This window comes from Pan troglodytes, chromosome 18 (assembly GCF_028858775.2).
Source record: "Pan troglodytes isolate AG18354 chromosome 18, NHGRI_mPanTro3-v2.0_pri, whole genome shotgun sequence".
In the NCBI taxonomy this organism is placed as follows: domain Eukaryota; kingdom Metazoa; phylum Chordata; class Mammalia; order Primates; family Hominidae; genus Pan; species Pan troglodytes.
In genome coordinates, this window is record NC_072416.2 from 84,442,710 (window position 1) to 84,465,872 (window position 23,163).

General features: G+C 49.8%; 1 protein-coding gene across 3 annotated transcripts in view; it reads right to left on the reverse strand.

The window, feature by feature from the left end:
• The window catches only part of LOC741478 (uncharacterized), a 128,693-nt gene that overhangs the window by 53,136 nt on the left and 52,394 nt on the right, over positions 1–23,163 (reverse strand). For all 3 annotated transcript variants that reach the window (XR_010152175.1, XR_010152191.1, XR_010152177.1), the window contains exon 10: positions 1,687–1,806. The gene's annotated coding sequence lies outside the window, so the exon portion shown is untranslated. The remainder of the gene's footprint in view (positions 1–1,686; positions 1,807–23,163) is intronic.

The window sequence follows — 23,163 nt, forward strand, 5'->3', positions numbered from 1 at the left end:
TCTGAGGGAAGCCTTTGTGCCTGAGATAGGTGGCCAGATTTTTTGGGGACTGTTTTAATTTCGGTCCTCTCCCAAGAGATGCAGAGGAACCGAGTTTGTTTAGCTGACGATCCCAGGAAAGTCAGTGAATGGGTGAGGAAGAGAAATGAGGACAGAGGGCAGTTGATAGTGGGCAGTCATTGGCCTGCTTACCAAGTGGGCACTGAGCTCAACCCTGCTTGAAACCCTGGGAGCCAGTGTAGACAGATGCTCAGAGTTCCCCAGGAGACACAGCTGCAATACACCAACTCTGGGTGGTCGTTGCTCAAAGATTGCTGGTGCCTACGTGTGCATGTATGTGTGCATGCGTGAACTCCCAGGAACTCAAGCTTGCTGTGCAGGTGGCAAAATCCAGAGGCAGCCCCATGCAAAGAAAAGCAGGTGCTGGCCATTTGAGCTGGGCAGGCCAACTGTCACAGTGAGGCTGCGGTGGTCTCTTACCCCCTGCCCTCTTTTCTTACCTCTGACCAGGTCCCCAGCTGATCTCCCAAGCAAGGCCACATCTCTCCCACATAGAAGCCCAGCCTTACAGAGGGCAGGTGCGTAGGGAGGCACCATGAGACCTGCACATTCTAATTTGGAAGCGCTAGCCTGCCATTTTATGAAACTACGGCAACAGCAGTGGGTAAATTTAAGGTCCACAGTTGGCAAAAACAAAAGCAAAAGTCTGACAACTCTAGTTAGCTCCAAGTTATTTCTTTTTCAGTTTGAAGGGAACTTGTCATGATTTGTAAAATCCCAAAGTCTGGAACCCAGAGCTCCAGGTGGCTGAGCATTCCCTTCCAGCCCACGATTCTGTTCCCGCCGCACAGCACCTCCCATGCTCCTCTCTTTCAAAGACGTGATCTGGCATCTTTTTCCCCTGGAAAAGGCCATGTCCCCTCTCTGTGTATGTTCTATGCCTGTGCCCGTTCTGGGGTTGTTTGGCCACAGTCCTGTCTCTTTAGTTGGCTGTGTGGATGCTCCCAGAGGGAGGAGGCAGAGACTTGATCTCTCTCTGTATAAGCAGTGGCAGGTGCAATGCTGCCAATGGACAATGCAGGCAATACCAGTTTCTGGCATAAATGAATGAATGAATGAATGAATGAAGCACGTGTGCACCTTGGATTCATATCCTCAGGTGGGCCCTCTGCAGAACAAGATGCTGAGAACCCAGAGGGTGGGAACATTACCTGGTCCATTTCAGACTGCCTTGAGTGGATGAGGAAACTTGCCTGGCATCTGGTGATCCTTGCTAGGTTTTTCCTGAATTGAATTATCTGATGTTTGTTTGCATTAACATTAGGACCAAGTATAGCTGAGTATATATGAGAAATGTCTACATGAAAATCTATGAAACAGGAATACAGTTCTATTTTTTTAATTATTTTTTAGCTAGTCAAATTTAGCAGTGAAGGATTGTATACCAACTTTAGTGACACTAATGTTAATAAATTCTGAAATCCACTGCCATTGGACCCGCCAGGAATACAGTTTTAAATGACTGTCTAATGACAGCATCCTACAGATGTACCTGTACATCGACAAACATTGTTATGCATAGTGCACGTATTATCATGCATCTCATATACATTATAATGAATATAATATGTCATAATTATTGTAACTTAATAATAGATACATGCGACAATATTAATTATAACTTACATTGATTGGTTGCCTATTATGACTTGCAGGTTAGGGGCTCAGGTACAGAGATGATATACAAATCCCAGCTCTGCCACCTTGAATACATGACTTCCTCACTCTGGGCCTCCATGTCGCCACCTATAAAATGGAGATGATAATATTAGCATCCAATACACAGGGCTAGAGAAGTCTTATATATGGAGACAGAAGTAAAGTGCGTAGCATTTAATAGGGAACCAATCAATGTAAGTTATAATTAATATTGTGACACAATTAGTCAATGTGTTATAATAATTATTGCATATTATATGAATTATAATGCATATGAGATACAGTATAATATATGCACTATGCATAACAATGTTAGTTGATGTACAGGATTTTCATAACATCCTTATCCTTTGTTAATTATTTTCCTATTAAAATAATCATATTCAGGCTTTTCAAAGAACTGAAAGTATTTTTCTCATATAATCTTCCAACATATTCGCCATGTATATTAATTACTTAAACATGCTTTTTTCCCCTTTGGAAAGTATACTTTCTTAATAATGATTAAATGTGCTGCAATTAATTTGGCAAAATATAGAATTGCAGAACTTAAAAACCAGGAGTGACCTTGGTGATCGTTGAGTCAGAAAGGATTTGACACAGAGCTCATTGTGGATGGATCTGGATATCATCCTTATTTATTTATTCATTAGAGAAAACATGTTTCCATCATCCTCTAACTTGGCCTAATTCCCTAATATGTGCATATTTCTATGCACTAGTTCAAACAGTAGCTTGGTACTGGCCACTGAAAGAGAATAAAGGAGACAGCTGGCTGATGAAGAACTGGCATCAAATGTTCAACAGCACTGATGTAAAGTGGCTTACTCCCCTGATGGTCACTGGCATCAGGGAGAAGGTGTATTAGTCCATTTTCACATTGCTCTAAAAAAATACCTGAGACTGGGTAATTTATAAAGAAAAGAGGTTTACTTGATTCACAGTTCTGCATGGCTGGGAGGTCTCAGGAAACTTACAATCATGAAGGGCAAAGAGGAAGCAAGGCACATCTTACATGGTGGCAGGAGAGAGAGAAAGTGCAGGAAAAACTGCCACTTTCGTTTGTTTGTTTTTTGAGACAAAGTTTGTTTTTTGAGACAGGCAACAGTTTCTTGTTGCCCAGGCTGGAGTTCAATGATGTGATTTTGGCTCACCGCAACCTTCGCCTCCTGGGTTCAAGCAGTTTTCCTGCCTCAGTCTCCTGAGTAGCTGGGATTACACGCATGCACCAGCATGCCTGGCTAATTTTTTATTTTTAGTAGAGATGGGGTTTCTCCATGTTAGTCAGGCTGGTCTCGAACTCTGGACCTCAGGTGATCTGCCCACCTCTGCCTCCCAAAGTGCTGGGATTACAGGCATGAGCCACTGCACCTGGACAAAACTACCACTTTTTAAAACATCAGATCTCATGAGAACTCCCTCACTGTAACAAGAATGGCATGGGGGAAACAGCACCCATGATCCAATTGCCTCTCACCAGGTCCCTCCCTTGACATGTGGGGATTACCATTTGAGATGAGATTTGGGTGGGGACACAGAGCCAAACCATAGCAACAGGAGACTTTGGTGAGTATCTGTGTGCATGGGTGGGGACGTGAGGAGAGTGAATTTGAAAAACAATCATCATTGCTAATCTGCTCAGAGCAACATTCAGAGGCAGTTGAAATCTGTTCAGATGCAAAAGAGAGCTGAATGCACATTCCACCAGCCACGTGCATCTGCTTCGGTGTGAAACAGATTTCATAGCTGGTGAACCAAGCAGAGGGTTGCCAGCTGCAGGCACATGGCATTCCAAGCTCCAGAAACTGGCTCATTCAGAACAGGGGTTGGGGTGCAGTGATTGCTTTTCATTTCCCTTTTTTGAAAGATCTTGTTGCTGTTTCATTTCATGCTCAGATAGCAGCTATTCAAATAAGTAAATATGTAAGTGGAGACAGGGTGTTGCCTCTACGTCCCCAGCCTGGAGACCAGATCCCCAGCTGCTCTCCCCAGTAAGGCCATGTCTCCCCATAGAGAAGCCCAGAACAGCCACTGAAGGCTCCAAACAGAGACTGAGAAGTCAAATAACCAGGGCCACTTGACCAGAAAATGAGGGGCCAGAGCTCCATCTGAGAGTTCCACTGCTCTATTTGCACATTCAGGCTCTCCCTAAATTGCCAGTTGCAGAAATTAACTTCAAGCTCATGTCGCCAGATCAAATGGTCTCCAGGACAGGAGACAATCATGCCTGCTGGGAAAGGAGCACACAAGTGCCACCAGCCCCCTTGGGTTGGTGCTAAATTTAAGAAGGCGTCCTATACCCATTTTACAGATGATGAAATGAAGACTCCCCAAGGTTAAGTGGCTCTCTTGAGATGACTGTCAGGCCTCTGAGCCCAGGCTAGGCCATCGCATCCCCTGTGACTTGCACGCATACATCCAGATGGCCTGAAGTAACTGAAGATCCACAAAAGAAGTAAAAACAGCCTTAACTGATGACATTCCACCATTGTGATTTGTTCCTGCCCCACCCTAACTGATCAATGTACTTTGTAATCTCCCCCACCCTTAAGAAGGTACTTTGTAATCTCCCGCACCCTTAAGAAGATTCTTTGTAATTCTCCCCACCCTTGAGAATGTACTTTGTGAGATCCACCCCTGCCCAGCAGAGAACAACCCCCTTTGACTGTAATTTTCCATTACCTTCCCAAATCCTATAAAACGGCCCCACCCCTATCTCCCTTCGCTGACTCTCTTTTCCGACGCAGCCCTCCTGGGCCCAGGTGAAACAAACAGCCATGTTGCTCACACAAAGCCTGTTTGGTGGTCTCTTCACACGGACACATATGAAATTTGGTGCCGTGACTCGGATCGGGGGACCTCCCTTGGGAGATCAATCCCCCGTCCTCCTGCTCTTTGCTCCGTGAGAAAGATCCACCTACGACCTCAGGTACTCAGACCGACCAGCCCAAGAAACATCTCACCAATTTCAAATCCGGTAAGCGGCCTCTTTTTACTCTCTTCTCCAACTTCCCTCACTATCCCTCAACCTCTTTCTCCTTTCAATCTTGGCGCCACACTTCAATCTCTCCCTTCTCTTAATTTCAATTCCTTTCATTTTCTGGTAGAGACAAAAGGGACACGTTTTATCCGTGGACCCAAACTCCGGCGCTGGTCACGGACTGGGAAGGCAGCCTTCCCTTGGTGTTTAATCACTGCAGGGACGCCTCTCTGATTACAAAACCACGTTTAAAGGATGTCAGACCACGCAGGGACGCCTGCCTTGGTCCTTCACCCTCAGCGGCAAGTCCCGCTTTCCTGGGGCAGGGGCAGGTACCCCTCAACCCCTTCCCCTTCACCCTCAGCGGCAAGTCCCGCTTTCCTGGGGCAGGGGCAGGTACCCCTCAACCCCTTCCCCTTCACCCTCAGCGGCAAGTCCCGCTTTCCTGGGGCAGGGGCAGGTACCCCTCAACCCCTTCCCCTTCACCCTCAGCGGCAAGTCCCGCTTTCCTGGGGCAGGGGCAGGTACCCCTCAACCCCTTCTCCTTCACCCTCAGCGGCAAGTCCCGCTTTCCTGGGGCAGGCTCAGGTACCCCTCAACCCCTTCTCCTTCACCCTCAGCGGCAAGTCCCGCTTTCCTGGGGCAGGGGCAGGTACCCCTCAACCCCTTCCCCTTCACCCTCAGCGGCAAGTCCCGCTTTCCTGGGGCAGGGGCAGGTACCCCTCAACCCCTTCTCCTTCACCCTCAGCGGCAAGTCCCGCTTTCCTGGGGCAGGGGCAGGTACCCCTCAACCCCTTCTCCTTCACCCTCAGCGGCAAGTCCCGCTTTCCTGGGGCAGGGGCAGGTACCCCTCAACCCCTTCTCCTTCACCCTCAGCGGCAAGTCCCGCTTTCCTGGGGCAGGGGCAGGTACCCCTCAACCCCTTCTCCTTCACCCTTAGTGGCAAGTCCCGCTTTCCTGGAGCAGGACTTGCCGCTTTCCTGGAGCAGGACTTGCCGCTTTCCTGGGGCAGGGACAAGTACCCCTGAACCCCTTCTCCACATTACCTGCTTTTCAAGGGCCTGTTTCCCCTTGCCTCCATAACTGTTGTGGGTATTGACGGCCAGGCTTCTAAACCTGTTAAAACTCCCCCCACTCTGGTGCCAACTTGGACGACACTCTTTTATGCACTCTTTTTTAGTTATCCCCACCTGCCCAGTTCCCTTATTAGCCCGAGATATTTTAACCAAATTGTCTGCTTCCCTGACTATTCCTGGACTACAGCTGCAACTCATTGCCGCCCTTCTCGCCAACCCAAAGCCTCCTTCGCGTCTTTCTCTCGTATCCCCCCACCTTAACCCACAAGTATGGGACATCTCTACTCCTTCCCTGGCAACTGATCACATGCCCATTACCATCCTGTTAAAACCTAATCACCCTTACCCCACTCAATGCCAGTATCCCATCCCACGGCATGCTTTAAAAGGATTAAAGCCTGTTATCACTCGCCTGCTACAGCATGGCCTTTTAAAGCCTATAAACTCTCCTTACCATTCCCCCATTTTACCTGTCCTAAAACCAGACAAGGCTTACAGGTTAGTTCAGAATCTGTGCCTTATCAACCAAATTGTTTTTGCCTATCCACCCCATGGTGCCAAATGGGGTGGCACCTATCCTATCCTCATACTCTCCTATCCTCAATACCTGCCTCTACAACCCATTATTTTGTTCTAGATCTCAAACATGCTTTCTTTACTATTCCTTTGCACCCTTCATCCCAGCCTCTCTTCGCTTTCACTTAGACTGACTCTGACACCCATTAGGCTCAGCAAATTACCTAGGCTGTACTGCTGCAAAGCTTCACAGACAGCCCCCATTACTTCAATCAAGCCCAAATTTCTTCCTCATCTGTTACCTATCTCGGCATAATTCTCATAAAAACACACGTGCTTTCCCTGCCAATCATGTCCGACTGATCTCTCAAACCCCAGCACCTTTCTACAAAACAATAACTCCTTTCCTTCCTAGGCATGGTTAGCGTGGTCGGAATTCTTACACAAGAGCCAGGACCACACCCTGTAGCCTTTCTGTCCAAACAACTTGACCTTACTGTTTTAGCCTAGCCCTCATGTCTGCGTGCAGCGGCTGCCGCTGCTTTAATACTTTTAGAGGCCCTCAAAATCACAAACTTTATCAGTCCTCCAGGCCCAAGTTGACTCTTCAGCTGCAGTTGTCCTCCAAAACCGCCGAGGCCTTGACTGACTCACTGCTGAAAAGGGAGGACTCTGCATATTCTAAAATGAGGAGTGTTGTTTTTACCTAAATCAATCTGGCCTGGTGTATGACAACATAAAAAAACTCAAGGATAGAGCCCAAAAACTTGCCACCCAAGCAAGTGATTACGCTGAACCCCCTTGGGCACGCTCTAATTGGATGTCCTGGGTCCTCCCAATTCTTAGTCCTTTAATACCCATTTTTCTCCTCCTTTTATTCGGACCTTGTATCTTCCGTTTAGCTTCTCAATTCATCCAAAACCGTATCCAGGCCATCACCAATCATCCTATACGACAAATGTTTCTTCTAACATCCCCACAATATCACCCCTTACCACAAGATCTCCCTTCAGCTTAATCTCTCCCACTCTAGGTTGCCACGCCGCCCCTAATCCCGCTTGAAGCAGCCCTGAGAAACATCGCCCATTCTCTCTCCATACCACCCCCCAAAAATTTTCGCCGCTCCAACACTTCAACACTATTTTGTTTTATTTGTCTTATTAATATAAGAAGGCAGGAATGTCAGGCCTCTGAGCCCAGGCCAGGCCATCGCATCCCCTGTGACTTGCACGCATACATCCAGATGGCCTGAAGTAACTGAAGATCCACAAAAGAAGTAAAAACAGCCTTAACTGATGACATTCCACCATTGTGATTTGTTCCTGCCCCACCCTAACTGATCAATGTACTTTGTAATCTCCCCCACCCTTAAGAAGGTACTTTGTAATTCTCCCCATCCTTGAGAATGTACTTTGTGAGATCCACCCCTGCCCACCAGAGAACAACCCCCTTTGACTGTAATTTTCCATTACCTTCCCAAATCCTATAAAACGGCCTAACCCCTATCTCCCTTCGCTGACTCTCTTTTCGGACGCAGCCCGCCTGCACCCAGGTGAAATAAACAGCCATGTTGCTCACACAAAGCCTGTTTGGTGGTCTCTTCACACGGACGCGCATGAAAATGACAGAGGACTTTCTGACTCCAACCACTTTTTCTCAGACCCAGCCACCCTGCATGGGATGTCAGCTTTAAAGACCTTAATCCTTTTGAAAGGAAGAGCTGCTTTATAAATCAGATAATTAAGTGGTTTTTTCTCCCTAGAATGTCAAAACACAATGAGCTCAACATAGTTCTGAAGTAGAGCCATTAAAAAATTACCAGAAGGAGGCTACAGAGCATTGCTCACGTAGGGGTGGCATGTCCCAGGCATGGGGTGCTCCGGGCCAGCTGGAAGGAGGCTAGAAGGACCGCCTGGCTCACATAGCATTGTCACTGCTGCAGATGCCTGCCCGAGCCAGCGCACGGCTCTGCACACCAATTCCCATGCTTCAGCCAAGGGTGACCGGGCTGTCTGCCTGGCCCTTTTCATGACGGGTCCAGGTGCCATGTGCTCATAGGAATGGGCGCTGTTGAGAACACCTGACGCTGCTCACACATTTAACTGATGGCTAAGACCGGGCCATGACCCTCAGTCACCCACATTTCCGGCTGGCCACTGAGCCAACCCATCCCTCTCTGTATGAGCCAAATCTCTTCTGAAGCCCTGAGTTCTGGGCTCCGAGAACTACTATAAGGTGAACCTAGGGAAAATGAGACCCAGAAATATAAATGGGCTACATTTCAGCCAGTCTTCACTGCCCCACAATACTCTTCACTCTTCTTTTTCTAACAGAACCCTAGTTTTGTTTGAGGGGAGCAATAAGCCCAGCTGAGCACACGAACGCCACCAGATTCCTCCAGATTACAAGTGACTCTGTGACATAGTTCTGGCCAATGAGGCATAAACTGCCGGTTTCTGAGAACCCTGAATCCTCCTCCCTCTGCCCTTCTTTTGCCTGCAATACTGTTGGACAGAGGTGATAGAGGTGATTTTTTTGCCTGAAATACTGCTGGTGTGGTTAAATCCAAGTGTCTGGAGTCCATCTCCTTGGTTTGATACTCAGAATTGCCACTTGCAGGTCCTATGACCCCAGCAAGTGCCTTAATTTCCGTGGGCCTCAGTATTCTTGCTATAAAAAAGCACCTTCCTTGTAGGTTGTTGGGGAGGGTTAAATGAATTAACACATGCAAAACCCTTGGAGCAATGCCAGCAAATAGGAAGGCTGTCAGGGGGTTGGCCCTTGTTATGTTTCTGGAGGGGAAGCAGCCCTTTTGTAACTGTGAGGACACACACCAGAACGCAGCAGAGAGAAAAAAAAAAAAAAAGGTGTAGGGCCCTGATCACGTGGCTAAGCAGTTGCACCCTCTGTGAACTCCCTACCTCCAGATTCCTGTTGGAATAGACAAAAGACTTGTTAGTTAGAACCCCTTATTAGTTAGATTTTCTATGCAATTTACCAATCTGGTGGGTGCCCAACCTCACTGGATTATCCTAGTGATCCAACAAAGGGATGCAGGAAAAATGGTATTTGACTGTTCATACCCTTCCCTGGTCTAGCATATTTCCTGATTTCTGTTTCCTGGAAAGAGACGCCAACCCTAAGTAACCCAGGCTTCTCCCAAGATGAATGTGTTCTGTTGTCCTGGACTGGATTTTCAGTGGGTACTTCTTTTCAAGGCTTTCAAACAGAAAGAATGGCAGCTCATGAAAAGTCTAGACCTACATCCTCTATTGCATTGATGTCCCAGTCTTGAGGCCGTATGTATAGCCTTCACTTGTTTTAGATAAATGTGAGGGGACAGATTCGAGACGGTCAAAACCCCATCCCCTATCCCACATGTTCTCTTCCCATTGAGAGGTTGGGTCTGTGCCCCTCCCCTGAATCTGGTGGCCCTATGACCCCCAATTCAATTGCACGCAGTGAAAATGCCACTGTGTGACTTCTCAGGCCAGTTTGTGAAACACCACACAGCTTTGCCTGGTCCTCTGGGGCACTCGTTCTGGGGGAAGCCACTGCCACATAAGAAGTCCGACAGCCCTGAGGCGGTCATGCTGGGGGTCCACGTGTGGGCACCCCAATCCATAATCCAGCCGGGCTCCCAGACACCAACCAGCATTTACTAGCAGCTATAAACATGTGTCATCTAGAACATCCAACCCAGTCAACATCTGACCACAGTCAAATGAGATACCCCTAGTGAGAACCACTGAGCCGAGATCTTCCTGGATTTCGAATCCACAAAACCATGAGCAATATCACATAGTTCTAGCCACTAAGTTTTTGGGTAATTTTCACATAACAGTAACAACTAGAACAGAAGGAATCCTCCATAACACTCAGTATGTTATTGATGAAAATGTTTTATGCTCTCTGAGGACATTCCATTACCCTAGGCTCACAGTAATTACACTGAATCTTCAAGAAAACTGAATTCTCACTTCTGTCTTTTCCCAAGCAAAGACTTGGTGTACTTCATCTGCATTCCAAGGGAAATATCTTTTTTATTTTTTATTTTTTTTATCTTGAGACAGAGTCTTGCTCTGTCTTCAGGCTGGAGTGCAGTGGTGTGATCTCGGCTCACTGCAATCTCCGCCTCCCAGGTTTAAGCGATTCTTCTGCCTCAGCCTCCTGAGTAGCTGGGATTACCGGTGTGCACTACCACGCCCAACTAATTTTTGTATTTTTAATAGAGACGGGGTTTCACCATGTTGGCCAGGATGGTCTCGATCTCTTGACCTCGAGATCCACCCACCTCGGTCTCCCAAAGTGCTGGGATTACAGGGTGAGGCACTGCCCCAGGCCAAGGGAAATACCTTTGACAGCATTTGTTTCGTCTGAATGTTCACGGAACCTCTGGTGAGCTCTACACAATGTTGAGCAGTGCCAACCTCAGCCCCGATTACAGCCAAAGTCAGGGAGGTCCCAAGGAGACTTCCACGTGCCAGATTCCCAGCCCCACTGCTGGCAGCGGCCATGACCTCAAAGGTCACAGAGACTGAACTGCCATATGCAGGCAGGCAGGCCAGGAGGAGTTCAGAGTCTGTGTCCCTATCAGCTACATAATGCTGATTTCACTGACTTTAAATGTTCTTGTGTTGGGTTTTTCCCAAGGAGCTAATTAACACACATCAACTAATTTGGCATCCTAGGGTCTCCAGGTACTATTTACAAACTGCTATTTAACTCTCTTAACAAAGGAGAGCAAGATACGAAACAGTTCTTGTAAGAGGAGAAGGCGGAATCCTCTTCTGTCTCCTCTCCCCATCTTTAAATGGCCCCATTTAAAAATTTTTAACTCTTCCCATTAAAAAATTTTTTAAATCTCCCCATTTAAAAATATCTGGGTAAGAGGCTGTGGAGGAAATTAAAGAGTAGGAGCCAGAGGTCCCAGGTGCAGAAACTCTGGGGTATGGCGAGACCCCTGAGGCAGGCGTGACTAGCTTTGAGATCTGGGTACCAGATGCCATCTGCTACCCTGTCTCATGAAAGTTGGCCAACTAGAACTCAGCTGGTCATGGGGGAGGCAGGGTAAGATGCCAAGAGGAGAACCTGGGCATCTGCTGGAAGCACCCGCATAGACTCTTAAAGAGCCAGCGCAAGAAATGTCCTCCAGGTGGAGCCTCAGTTTCCCCCTCTGTGAAACAGGGAGACTAAGAGTACTTCATAGGATTGTCATGACAATTTAATGAGATAAAAATGCAAAGTTGCCAGCACAGTTCTTGGCATTTCGGAGGAATCTGATAAATGTCATACCGCTGCTGTTTTAGTGTTAGGGTGGTGTTCCATAGCGGACACCTCCGGCTTTCGGACCATTCCATTCAACTCACAACCTTGGAAGGAGGCAAGCTCCAGGCCATCGGCTCCCTGTTCAACCTCTTTGGGCCTCAGTTCCCCCATCGGTGAGATGGAGGTTCTCTGCTGCTGCATTATGGGGGTGGGGGTGGTGTGGGAAGGGTGCCAGGGATTGGGCACAGGAAAGCACCCCCAGCCCAACTGCTGAGCTGCCAGAAACCTGGAGAGTATACGAGGTGCCACTTTAGGGCGTTCCCTGTTTCGTTTCAGGGTTCCTGTGTGGAACCTGAGACCACCAAAGGCACGCTGTGGTGCCGAGACCCAGGCCTGCCTCTCTCAGTAGCACCGTTCCAAAGCCATCACCTCTTTCCTCCCCTTCCCATCCCCCACCTCTGGACTTAGTTTATGAATCTCCCTCCCCTATTCCCTTCTCCTCTATTGGGCCCACCCAGCTCCACATAGTTTTAGCTCCTGGTACCCTCCAGGGCATTCTACAGAGACCCCAGGTCTGTGCTCCACGATCCTGCCTTTCATCTGGGTTCCCAGCAGCTGCAGGGACAACAGAGACCACCTTGTGCCCCACCCACCTTCCTGGGTGGACACCCAGATGCTAGGCTCTGAGACCCCTTCCTATGGAAGCACAAAGTCCCCCCTCCGGGCTGGGCCGCCCACCACTGTGCTGTCCACACCTTCCGGAGGGAGGCAGGTACCTGTGGGTAGAGCTGGGGAGCCCCAGCTCACCATTTCAGGACTTGGAGAAAATAAAATAACCTGGTCGCACCTCAGTTTGCGTATCAGTAAAGTGGGATGATAAATAGTACCTTCCTCCCAAGGTCAATTGTGAGGATTAAAACAGAATATTCACAAAAGTCCGTAGCTCTCTAGACTATAGTAAGCGCCTGCTTCATTCGTAGCAGGTGCTGTGACTATTATCATGATTATTTCACCCTAAAACACTTTGAATAGGACAGTGGAAAGACCCTTGACCCCTCCGGGGACAATCCAAGAGCCCCTTGGCTAAAACAGAGCCATGAAGCCCCACTAGGCTGGGGTTTGAGACTAACATCACCACCACCCTCAACCTGGTGACCCAGCACAGCTTCGCTGTCTCGCTGTGTAGCCCCGGGTGTAATCCACGTCTGGAGATAGAACACTGGAGTTCAGTGGGGCCTGAGCTTTCTGGAGTGAGGGTCACCGCAGGGCATGTACTGGGAATCCAGATCCCTGGGCCGCTCCCTGGGAAGTTCTGATCCAATATGTCCAGGCTCCTTCTGGGATCTGTTTATTAAGCATCAGGATGATTCATATGACTCCGCCGTTGGAACACTGGAGCCTGCGCGGGTGTCAACGCTTGTTCACTTGTTACAGGTGAGGTCACCCCTTTGTCACGCACCTCGGGCCCTGCGCCCTGGTGGTCCAGGGCTGGCGCGGGGGCTTAGGTGCAGCCTCTCCCACGTGCACCTGCGAAGCCTACCCTTTCTCCCGTCTCAGGACCTTGATGCCCGCGCCTGTGAAGCTGGCATCAGCGAAGACCTCAGACGGGAAGGGATGAGTGAGCAGGTGTGCCCCCAGGGACCCTACGCGCCCCCCGCCCCTTCGCGCACGAGGTCGTCCTGCGTCTTCGGGATCCCAGGCCAGCGGGAGGAGGGGCCGCAGGGGCGCTGCGGGCAAGGGGAGCCCAGTGCGCAGGGCTCCAGAAACCCCGACCATCGCAGGGGAGAGCCAGCCGAACCAGACGTGTGGGGGCAGCAGCCGCCGCGGTGGTCTGGGACGCGGGTGTCGCCTTCCACGGGACCTGGGTCCAGGGACCCAAGACGGGGATCTGGGAGGAGGGGGATGCCCTTGGGGCCTGAGACCCGGGCGGTTTCCGAAGCGAAGTAGTTCCCCAGAACCGCTCCCTACCTTCTCCCCGCCTCCGTGTCTTTCTGCCCCTCTGTCCCCTGCAGCTGCTCGCCCCTCCCTCCTCTGAAACCCACCGCCCGTCCAAGACTCACTCCTTCCTGCTGTCCCGCCCGCGAAGCTGCTGCAGGGACGGTGCGCCCTTGGGCTGCACTCACCACCGCCCCTCGCCCGCGACGTCCTGGCCCCCCAACCCCAGCTTTCCCGCCGCCGCTCACTCCCGCGCTCCGCTGCAGCTCAGCCCGGTCTGCAACTCTCCCTCTGTTTTCTGCCCCGCTCCTCAGTTCTGCGCTCTCCTCTTCTCCAGGCTTCCCTCTCCTCCTCCTTCTGCCTCTCCCCTGTCCCCGTTCCATTCTCCTGCGCCCCTCGCCAGCGCGCTCGCAGCCCATCGGCTCCTGCCGGGGCCCCTCTGGTGCCAGCCGCCTTCCGGCTGTGGGTCCGTCCGCTGGTGGAGGGGAAGGTCGGGGCTGGCCCCGGGCCCCGCGCTGCTGGGCCCCATGGTCAGTGGAGACGCCTCCTGGTCTCCCTTCAGAGCTCCTCGTCGTCGGAGGAGTCATCGGAGGACCAGGAAGGAGGACCCCCCACCAGCTGCCGCAGCCTCTGCTGCGAATCCCCCCACCTCTCACCCCACACCTCTCACCCCAGAAGCACAATCATCATTGCCCAGCCCCTTTCAGACAAAAGGAAGAGCGCGGTGCGGATGATCAGAGGGAACCCTGACTCAATTCATGGTGTGCGTGTGTGTGCATGCGTGTGTGTGTGTGTGTGTGTGTGTGTGATTATTTTTAACTAGAGGGGAAAAATTCCTAAGAAAATGGGCAAAAATTACAGATTGTCCCATTTTTATCCGGTATTATCATTGGAAAGGGAGGAAGATGAAGAAAGAGCCAGTGTTTGTGGAGTTTGTTTCAGGCTAGAAATAGAAAAAGGCTGCAGTTGATTAAGGAGGTGGCCAGAGAAGCAAAGTTTGTTGAACGCTGAAGATCACCTTGTAAAGGTGGAGTTCCTCAGGCTTTACTCCGGGAGCCCTCCCTGGGGAGGAAGAGAAGGCAGGGTCAGTGCTGAGCCATCCCGGGTGTGTGGACCTGCTACGCTAGGTCTGGTCTGGACGGTGCTGTTGGGACCGGGGATGACAGAGCCAGGAGGGGCCAGAATGAAAGTCGCAGAAAACCAGAAACAGGCTACAAACTTCTCCAGTCTGCCCACCCTCCCCTTCCGTTTGTTTCATGAAAACCCATTTCCAATCAGAGGACCACAGGCCAGGGAACATGGTGAGCCCAGCCAAAGACACTTTCAGGACAGATGGTATAGAAACGTGGTACTTTGGTAAAGAAATCAGACTTTAAAGAGATCAAAACACTGACTTCATCCCTCCCCAGACAGCATGTTGAAAAGGCGTCTCAGAGCATCAGCAATGGACATCTCTGGGTCAGCGGGGACAGAATTGTCTCTTGACCTTGAACTTAAGTCATTTCTTTGTGATGCCTGAAACGTGGGCACTGAGCATTCATCGTTTTGTAAAAAGAGGGGACAAAAGAGTAATATTTTGGACTTTTTTTTTTTTTCAAATAAAATGAACAAGGATGGATGCCTGGGGGTGGAATGGAATTATGTGCAACCTCAGATGATATAGAATCTGCAGGCAGTCTCTGTGCTGTACAGAGGAGCCCCTGCCATGCCTCCCTGCCCCAAAGGGTGGTTGCAAATTGAGTTCACGCGGGACAGTTTAGAACACTGCTTGGTTCATAGGCAGGGTTGGTCGGTGTCATTCTTGTTATAGTATTCACCACTTGGCTATGGAGAAGTGAACTGAAATTCGATTTTCTTGCCTCTCACTGGGGACTGTGTTTGGTTGTAAGCTGCTGCTCGGTCTACCTACAGAGGTGGGGGTGCCTGAGCAGGAAGCGGTGCTCCCTCTGCTGTAACTGCTCCCTCCCCTAGAACTCAGCCTGCCTGCCCTGGGTCTGCCACAGCTGACAATTCCATCTGGAGTCTCCCCTAAGGGAGGCAGCTCCCCAGTCTTTGCTGTTAGCCCAACCTCAGCCGCAAAAATCCAAGCCGCTCCAGGTCCCCACTGCTCTGCTCCTGTGGGGAGCAGAACATGACATGGCTTCACACAAACAACCGCATTCACTGAATTGCACAGATTGATGTCCAGTTTGCCAGAATACCTCAGGCTTGCCGCCTCTCCAAAGCCCACGCATGGAGCCCTGAAATGCCGGCCCACCCGCGGGACGCTCACACTCCTCCAGATCCCAGCAAGGCTGGAGGCTGAAGGTTTTAAGGCAGCTTTCTGCTCCACTGCCATGAAGGATTACGTCGTCGAAAAATATTGAAGGGTGAAGGGAGATGTTCAGGCAAATAAATGAAGAAAGTAATTTGCAAAACAGCACGTGCACCATGTGATCCCATTCTTATAAGGACACGGTAAAATAACTAATAGGAATAACAACAGCTAATGCTTACTGGGTGCTAAGCATGCACACTTCCGTGTGTGTGTGTGTGTGTGTGTGTGTGTAACTTACACACCAAAACACCAAACTGTGGCAAGTGGTTCTCTTGGTGGTGGCTTTGTCATGTTCCTCTCCCCTTGTGTAGTTGCATACGGTCCAGGTATTCTACAAGAAACAAATCTTACTTTGTAAACCATTCCTGTGAATTTTTAAAAGATCATGTAAAGTCCATTTCTAGCACCCTTTTAAAGTGGAGGCGCTGGTATTGGAAGCTGCAGCCCTTAACGGGCTCTGCACTGAGTTTCCTTTCTCCCTCAGGACCGGTTTCTCAGAATTCCGTCTGTCATTGCTGCAGGACTGGAAGGGATTCATCTTGGGATTTTCTGTAGTAACTTAGCAGAGGCCTTAGCCTACTGTAGATGATCTATACATAATAGTAAATAAGACTTCTCCAAAATGATGTTTTAATCAACCTCCCCAGCCACATCAAAGCCCAGCAAAAACCTTTCTCCCTCAGGCAGGTGGCTTTTCTCTTCCTCAGGAGTGATTTCACCTCTCTGCACCGTATCCGTTGTGATGGAAGGTGGCGAGGAGGAAGGCCATCCCATCTGAGCTGAACCTTCTGGAAGGAGGGCAGGGATCCCCTTGGAGCTTACAGTGGGGGGACTGGTCTCAGGTCCTCCCTTCCCTTTTGCTGTCGCTGTTCCCTTTCCCATCTATCTTAATGGTAGATGAGTTCGGCTCAAGGAATTGCTCAATTCCGCCAAACAATTGCACTGTTGTTGTTTTAACTGAGTTGGTCAATCAGTTTAATTAAAGCAGGCAGGCTGATAAGCCCCTCATGGCCAGGGCTGTGCTGATACTTCAAGCCATACCCTTAGTAACACAGAGTTCCATCTTGGTGTGTGTGCATGTGCACTGTGTGTGTGTGTGTGTATTTGTGTGTGTGTGTGTATATATTTGTGTGTGTGTTTGTGTGTGTATATTTGTGTGTGTGCGCGCCTGTGCACACATACATGAGCATCTTGGTTTAAGAAAGTCATCATTTTGTAAAAAAAAAAAAAAAGATAGACCAAACCATCTGGTCAACAGCGAAACCAATTTATAAATGACTCTTCCAAGTATCCGATAAACTTTTTCCTCATCAGATTCTGGGAATCTGGGTTTTGGAAATATTTTGTTTTAAAAAATTGTATGTTAAGTAAAAAGGTAGAAAATGTTGTTTTGTTGTTCATATTTTGGTGAAGTATATATATTGAAGTATATATTTCACATAAAAGACATGACTCCTCTCCACAAAACTCTGTGTTCCAGGAGTATGAGTATGTGAGTTTCAAATGGAAGCACTGTTATGCCAGCATCAAACACCCTGCATTGACAGAAATGTGATTCCGGTAAATGTTAAGTTCCTTGCTGCCCTCAGACATCAAACTAAATCTTGTGAAGGGCATTGGGAATAGAGGGGGAAAGGGCTGGACAGACAGAAAGCTTAAGAAGTGACTGCATGCCAGCGCCTTGGGTGCAGTCTGCCCCCTGCACAATCCATCCCCTCCCTCCAGCCACTCAACTCAGAAACCCAAGGTGCCCAGAAATCGAGATTGATGCTGTAGTGAGAGTCAGGCGTCCAGCTAGAAGCTGCAGTTCTGCACCAAGAATGGGAAAAAAAGCTCTGGCAGCCCAAAGCTCTGGGTGCAAATCTCCGCTCCACCAGTCACTGGTAAGATGATCCCAGCAGGGCCAGGACTAGGGAAAGTGAATGAGGCTCTTATCTTGGGTACAACATTACAGGCAGCACTGAAACACTCAGCCATCGAGATAAATAATATTTTAATGCAGTATCTTAAAAAATCAAAACGAACGCAAAAAATCTACGATGCACAAAATATCAGCATTTAAAAAATAAAGATGGGCTCCATCTCGGCACCTGCCCGTGCTCCCTTGCTTGCCTTACCCTGACCCCGACCCTGTATTCCATCTTGATTTAAAATTTCACGTTTTGTTCCTCATGGATTTATTTTTGCATGGATTTAGATTTTTTTTTTTTTGGTCCTGATGACTGAATGTTTTGGTGCCCCCTTCAACAGTGCCCCCAAGGTGAGGGTCTCTCTCTTGCCTCACCCTTGTCCTCACCCTGCGAATAATCTCACATTTCTGAACCTTAGTTTCTTTGTCTAAAAGGCAAGGTAATAACTGCCACTCCCTGGGACTGTTTGACATGACTCCAGGACCACAGGGAGTCCATGAGGAAGCTGGCAGTCCACCTGCCACCCACTGTGAACCCAGACAGAGAGGACTTCTGATCCACACAGCAATTCTTGGGGACTGGGACCTGCGAGCAAGGTTCGATTCCCAGCCCATCCGTCCCTGTCTCTCTGACACACGGTCACCACGTGCATTCTGCTGCCAGGCCCCGGAGCTGAATCCTGTGAAATCCTTGCTCCGGGGGCCACACAATGTAACCGGGAGGCAGGAATATGACAGGAAAAGTTAACCCACAGGATGGGAGGTCCCAGGCTGTGTGCACAGTGACAGGAGTGATCACAAGAGCGCATGGGGACTCACCCTGGCCAGAGACAGAGAGGCATACAGGAAGGTTCCCCAGGGGAGCCGAGACTCTGTCCAGACCTCAAAGAATTCGGAGAGGAGAGTGAGAGTGAGCCCGTATCTGGGATAACTGAAAAAAAAAAATGACTAGCTTAAAAAAAAATCTCCATGTGTGACAACTTACGTCACTAAAGCAAAGTGTGGATTTGAGTTACTAGGTAATAACGAGAATTTTGGAAAATGGACACAGCCCTGCGTTTAAAGGAATTGTCTTTTCTTGCTGGCTGATACACTTGTAAACACACACACACACACACACACACACACACACACACCCCACCTGGCATCTCCATATAACATCCCAGGGTGCCGTCAGCCTTTCTGCTTCCTCCCTCATCCCGTGTCTCCTAGAACTGCCATGAAGCTGACATGCAGCATGTGCTCGCTGCTGGGCATAGGTGGCCAGCCCATGGCTCCTTCCTGTACCCGTTGCTGGCAGGTCCCGTGCCCCGGGGCAGCTCCTGCCATCAGTCCTCTCCTCTGCCCTCGCATCTACTCCTTACGTGCATCTGTCAGGGGGCGCTGAGCAGGTGTGTCTGTGCTTCACTCAGATCTGGTTAGTGGTTGTCAGTAAGCTCTGAATTCTTCCATAGAACCCTTAAATCCTTCCTCAATCCCCACAGCCCACGAGCAAGCCTCCTAAATCCAATCAATTAACACAGCCCAGAAAGTGGATCCATTTGCAGGAAAGCTATAAGCTTGCACCTAATCGTCCTTCCCTAGGGGACCGGTTAGAGCAACTGTAGGACGGCAGGAAGGAGCCCTCTATGGACATGAAAACATCAAGGAGAACGGTACATGTTGACTGGAAATATGTCCATGACATATATTGCTAAGTTTAAAAAACTTAGGCTCCAAACCAGCAGATGAATATGATTGCAGTAGCTTTTCAAACGGTCGTGTTGGGTGAGTGTTTATACAGAGATGTCTGGGGCAGGAGAGGCCTGGGGGCCACCAGATATTCCCAGCAGTTGCTGACAGTGAGACACCAGGAGGGTTCAATTTTACAAACTGTCTTCTTTATTTAAAAAACATTTTTTTTCAGTGGTTGAATTTTTGACATGGGTATGCATTGTCTTCATAAGAAGAAAAAGGAAAAAAAAAAAAAAAAAAAAAAGAAAACCAGCTAGGTGATTTATAAGTTTCCATGGAGCATTTTTGGTAAATGAGAAGTGCTGGGTTTTCCAGGTAAATGGAATATGCAAACCATGGGTGCCGGGGCTGGGAGGAAGGGACAAGAGGGGACACTGCTTAGTTGCGTAGGGTTTCCTTCTGGGGTGATGAAATGTTAGGGAACTAGAGAGGGCTGGTGAGCGTTGTGATTGCACCGAACATTCTGCATTTACTAAATGCCCCTGAATTGGACACTTGGAGACGGTTAATTTCCTGTTATGTGAATTTTACCTCAATAAAAAGTGCCAGATTCTCTAGTAAAACAACTCACCTAATCCAGTTATCTGTGTGTCTTCTAGTTTTATATGTAATAATTTACCTGATTTGGAGCGCGCTGGTGTGGGTGCTCCAGAGGACTGGTCTGTCCTGAGGCTGGAACCCGATTTCTCAGCCTGCTTTTGTGGAACCCAGAGGCACTGACTGCTAATGAATGGGATGCAGGGAAATAATTTCCAAGATTCCTTTAGGTTCACAAAAATAGAGTATTCAGAAGAATGAAACCTCTCCATGTATAACATCTGATCATTTTCTTATAGTCACCGTCGCTCTTAATTTCTCCTTCACACAAAGTTCTAGTCTGACATCCACTGAAACCAGAACTTCTAGAACTTTCTTTTCAGTAAAACTTTCTCTCTCTCTCTCTCTTCCATTCCTCTTCATTACATACAATATTTGAGATAGCTTATAGGAAATCAGTGTTAAAAAGGAGTAAATCATCAATGCAAGAATACAACTACGGGAAAATATAAATTAGAGTTGAATATCAAGATTTAGAGAGGAAATACTTAGAACTCATCCTCTGAAGCTCTGAAATTACGCACAGCTGCTGTGGCGGGCCATGCATTCAACCCCCCGCTATATTTATATAGCGTGTTTACCTCTGGAGGACATTCACTCATTTTACCCTCAAGAGTTTCCTGGGAGGTGGACAGAGGCTGAAGAACTCTGCGTGTGACAGACGGACACTGAGGGCCCTGCGGCCCCCGCCAGCCCTTACCAAAACCCTCCAAACCGACCAAGTCGTTTCTTCACCCACATACAGCAGACTCGCACGTGCCACTGCAACGGGTATGGCCTGTCTCTCACACACATGCACGCACACAGACACACACAATGGGGTCCTTACACACACACAGACGACACACATCCAGACCAGACAAGCATGCATATTTTTATTTCAGTGGGTAGGAACAGGAGCACCGTTTCAGCCAGGACTCCACAGGGGCGATTTATGAACCTGGGGCGTCTGAGTGCTTGTGTGCTTCTGGGTGGGGTAGGGTGGGGCAGGAGCACACAGAGGGAGGCTGGAGGGTGCTGGAGAGAGGATGGGTGTGAAAATGGTCATCTTGATTTATACAGAACCACATTTACAGCCTGTCCATTGCGGAGCTGCACGTGAACATCATCTTCTTTTTTATCTCTTTCTTTTAGAATCCCATGTGTCTCCCTCCTCCCTCCTGTCTTTCCCTCTCCCTCCTCTCCCCTTCTCTCTCTCCCTCTCCCCCTGAGGAGGCCCAGCTGGAAGGAGACAGGGCTCCGAGTTCAGTCCGTGCAGACAGGACTAAAGTAAACATGCTGGTCATCGGGCAGGCAGTTAGCAGCATTTGGACAGATGATCGGTGCTGGGCTGGTGGAGGACCACACACGCAAAGCCCCCTCGGACCACACAGGCGTGTGCCTGCCCGCCCTGCCTACGCACACGCACATGCTTGGAGTCACACACAGGAGGCCCTTCCCATGCCAGCGCAGCTCTTCTTTGCCATGGGACAGTTGGAGAGGTGTCTTCTCAACACTCACAAGTTACAGGCCCATGCTGGCCTTGCCAGAGCCCCCACACTGAGCCAGATCCCCTCGAAGAAGCAAAGGGCCAGGGGCCTCCCAGTCACGTGCTCTGTGGGTACCAGGGGCATGTCCCTTCACCCTTTAAGACCTCTGTCTCCCCATCTGTGGGGCTGGGGTGATCACAGTGGCTGCTGTGCAGGGGTATGGACGGCAGCCTCCCGTGCCCTTCACTCCCTGTGTGGACTCCAGCCTTGTCATGATTTCACCTCAAACAAGCGGTCTGCACCCCTCCCAAGGCCTGGGGGTCAGGGCCCCAGCTCACATGCCTTGGCTCTGCACCACCTGGTCACCCGGGGCAGGCCCCTCCACTTCTCTGTGCCTCAGCTTCAGCAACTCTGGAGCAGGGAGAGCAACAGGCAACCTGGCAGATGGACTAAGGCAGACCACAAATGCTGGGCATGGATACTGGCCCACAGATGCTGACCACAGATGCTGGCCACAGATGCCAGTCACAAAATGCTGGCCACAAATGCCAGCCCACAGATGCTGGCCACAGATGCCAGCCACAAATGCTGGACATGGATACTGGCCCACAGATGCTGGCCACAGATGCTGGCCATGGATGCCAGTTACAAAATGCTGGCCACAAATGCCAGCCCACAGATGCTGGCCATGGATGCCAGCCACAAATGCTGGGCATGGATACTGGCCCACAGATGCTGGCCACCAATGCCAGTCAGAGATGCTGGCCAAAGATGCCAGTCACAAAATGCTGGCCACAAATGCCAGCCCACAGATGCTGGCCACAGATGCCAGCCACAGCTGTTTATAGGCTGCCACTATTCTGTGCAAAGACAGCCTGGACTCCCACCCGGACAGTGACTCCCTTGGACCTTTTCCCATTGTCCTTCTCTCAAAATCCACACCCCTCCTAGGAGGCTGGGAGTTTATGTCCTGTCTGCCGCGTGCCCTGAAAGAGTCACCAAGGGGGAAGGTCTCTGACGGAGGTGTGCTAACGGTTGTATCCTGCCCAGCATGTTAGAAGACACCCCCCCCAATACAATGCCCACCACTGTTGGCACCGATGGGCAGGCGGCCGAGGAAAGAGACTTAAGAACTGGTTGCTTCTCACTGTTCTGCTCCTCTTCTTAAATACTCCCCGAATCCAATTCCCGCCCCCAAGTAGTCCATGTCTCTGAGAGGGCTCCCAGGTTCCAACACCTGCCTAACGAGAAGGGAGCCAAATAAAGCCCCTGCCTGCTGGCCAAGGTGGGGCTGGTGTTCTGTTGGCTGGAGGAAGGAACCGCATCTCCCCAGACTCACTCTGCTTATCAGGGTGATGGGGGAACATGGGCTGGGTGAGGAAATTCCCACCCGGGGGACACCCCGAACAACGTTCCAGGATGGGCTCTATGGCCCCTGGCCGCCCACTGCACCATCTGTGAGGAATGTGACACTCCCAGCACGGTCAGTGGCTGACCAGGGCCATCTGTCTTCATTACATGGGTTTGTTTGGAGGAGGTGAGCACTGGGGGCTGTCACGGCTGAGGAAGGCTGATCTATTGGCAGAGGTGCTTTGAAGCCTCCTCAAGATTGCAGCTCTGCAGACCACAGCACGCGGATGCAG